Consider the following 3548-nt stretch of genomic DNA (forward strand, 5'->3'; position numbering starts at 1 on the left):
CATAAACAGGGGAAAATGTAGAAACCTCAGAGAGAGCCACATGTGAGGGATCCCTCTCCCAGGATGGACAGGAACAGATGTATGCCACGGCAAGGTTGCAATGAATCCCTTGGCATCGTTCGCATTGTATCGTCACCATTGGAGGGGATGAAGGCGCGCCGAAACATGCCTGTGACTACCCCGGACGCAGAGACGTGATGGATCCCGAGATCTGACATGCAACAAAGGATTTATGCAGCGGAGAATACATATTAAAACATCAAGGCTGCAGATGATGTTGAGAGTCAATATTCCTTCTTGTGGTGTCCAACATAGCATGAGTAGCATTGATGATGGAGTGTTGCAGTCCTAGCGGTGCCACATCTTAGTAAGTGCGGGGACAGCATCCAGGTGTTAGGCCTCAGCTCTGGCAGGGATGGCGAAGCTTTGAGATCTCGTCATGCATTTTCGACCATTGATTGGTTGAAGAGGGATGCAAGCGTTTGATCATAGAGGAGAAAGAACAGAAAGCAGTATTATTCTTAACAATGATAATTCAGAAGTCTCGACAAGATCTATCAGACTTGTTGTGAACATGTGTTCTTCTAAGACTAGAGAGGATAAGGTCATGTAGAGGATTAAATAAGCGTCCTTGTCAGATTTCCTATTAGACTGCTTCCGTTATCGTATACTCTGACTCACCTTGACAACAATTAAGTAATAAGGAAATATAAAGCCAAGGTAAATGTTAGGTAAGACTGTCATCATTGAGGATTCATAGATTTCTATTGTAGCAGCATTGACACGAGACAAGGTTATTGGTTCTTGATCTATTCACTGCTCTGTAGGAATTGGATGAATACCATGGGGTCAAGACGCTCGGGTATGGTTGGACAGATGGGATTTCCCTCTGCTTAAACAGACCGCCTAATGCGGTGGATGAGTGCTGTGGCTTATTGTGGCAAGTGAAGTATGTCACCTGATATGTGTCACATGATTTATGTCACCTGATGTATGGCACATGACTGAAGCAGCGCAGCTCGAGTTGCCTGCCAGAGCTAGCTCGCTGGCTTCGCTCCATTCCAGTCCGACAACTCACGTTTGATTATTTATTACGATATTTATTATTCACAGTAGAACATGTTTGTGTTTGGCGTCTAGGCTCCAACTTAATCACTCCCCATATGCTAACACAGGAATGATGGGAGTGATGCGCTAATACTGTAACCCCCCAACACTGCACAGATTTGGAGCCTGACGGATGAATCGGTATCTGTTATGTGTGCGCCATTCAACGCCGCGGTGTGGCCATTCTCCATAGGCGCATGCCTGCTGGAAAATATGCTACCCAGTGAGCCTGTTATGTGTTCCACGCCACTGCGGTGTGGCTATTCTCCATAGGCGCATGCCTGCTGGAAAATATGCTACCCAGTGAGCCTGTTATGTGTTCCACGCCACTGCGGTGTGGCTATTCTCCATAGGCGCATGCCTGCTGGAAAATATGCTACCTAGTGAGCCTGTTATGTGTTCCACGCCACTGCGTTGTGGCTATTCTCCATAGGCGCATGCCTGCTGGAGAATATGCTACCTAGTGAGCCTGTTATGTGTTCCACGCCACTGCGGTGTGGCTATTCTCCATAGGCACATGCCTGCTGGAGAATATGCTACCTAGTGAGCCTGTTATGTGTTCCACGCCACTGCGGTGTGGCTATTCTCCATAGGCGCATGCCTGCTGGAGAATATGCTACCTAGTGAGCCTGTTATGTGTTCCACGCCACTGCGGTGTGGCTATTCTCCATAGGCGCATGCCTGCTGGAGAATATGCTACCTAGTGAGCCTGTTATGTGTTCCACGCCACTGCGGTGTGGCTATTCTCCATAGGCGCATGCCTGCTGGAGAATATGCTACCTAGTGAGCCTGATATGTGTTCCACGCCACTGCAGTGTGGCTATTCTCCATAGGCGCATGCCTGCTGGAGAATATGCTACCTAGTGAGCCTGTTATGTGTTCCACGCCACTGCGGTGTGGCTATTCTCCATAGGCGCATGCCTGCTGGAGAATATGCTACCTAGTGAGCCTGTTATGTGTTCCACGCCACTGCGGTGTGGCTATTCTCCATAGGCGCATGCCTGCTGGAGAATATGCTACCTAGTGAGCCTGTTATGTGTTCCACGCCACTGCGGTGTGGCTATTCTCCATAGGCGCATGCCTGCTGGAGAATATGCTACCTAGTGAGCCCGTTATGTGTGCCATGCCACTGCGGTGTAGCTAATCGCCATAGGCGCATGCCTGCAGGAGAATATGCTACCTTGTGAAACTGATTATGTGCGCCATTCACCGCCGCGGTGGGGCCATTCTCCATGGCGCATGCCTGCAGGAGAATATACTACCTGTGAAACTGTGATGCGCACCATGCACCCCCGTGGTGTGGTCATTCGCTGTAGGCACATTGTCACGGGAGACTATATACTGCCTGGTGAGGTTCCCCCCAACTGCCCTGGCTGTAGGAGAATATATTGTGAACTTGGCACATGGCAACCTATACCCCAGAATTTAACACTCTAAGTCCAGCAAACCACCTGAAATGCTGGCAATCATGGACAATCCGTCTCACCCCTCCACAAAACACTGGACAAGCTAAGGAGCAGCTTCAGCCAAAGACTCATTCAACCCCGCTGCTCTAAGGAACGATACAGGAAGTCATTCCTCCCAACCGCAATAAGACTGTACAACGCATCTACCTCTGTCAGAGCCACCATCACTGAACTAAACTAAATATACCTGTCTCAATTCATCATTTTATACAATAATATTGTCTTTTGCACACTCTGTCTACATATTCTTACACTCATAGTACATTATATTATCTATTGCATCGCCAAATACTTATATCCGTACTATATATTATATCATACTCTTTGTATATTCTTTGTATATATAAGTCTATATACACATATTTATACATGTTATTATTATTATTATATTTGACTATTATTATATATACTGTTACTGCTATTATTACTATATACTGCTATTATATTGGTATAATTACTATCATATATAAATATATATTATATATACTATACAATTTTTTATATACTATCTAACAATAACATTACCATCATATCATCCGTACTTTTACCATCATCTGCCACTGCACCTTATCTACCTATTTATCTTGTGTTTCTGTTTTTATTCTTTCTACCTCAATATTTTATTCTATTGTATTGTATTGTAATCAAATGTACCGGCTGCTATGATGACTTAATTTCCCTTCGGGGATGAATAAAGTAATCTATCTATCTATCTATCTATCTATCTATCTATTTACAGACCTCAGAGTGACAAAGGGAGCCACAACAACTAGGGCTGCACAATTAATCGAATTGCATGATCGTCAGCGATATTGACATTTAAAATGCGTGCTTTGCTACATATCAAATCAAGCGCTTTCTCGACTAACATTCGCTAACCACCAGAGGGAGAACAAAATGGGAGTTGTCATGCACGCACCCTGCATCGGTAGCCAGAACAACGTTTTGTCTGCAGCCAGTTCCGGTATTTCTTAG

Source organism: Pleuronectes platessa, chromosome 1 (assembly GCF_947347685.1).
Source record: "Pleuronectes platessa chromosome 1, fPlePla1.1, whole genome shotgun sequence".
NCBI lineage: Eukaryota > Metazoa > Chordata > Actinopteri > Pleuronectiformes > Pleuronectidae > Pleuronectes > Pleuronectes platessa.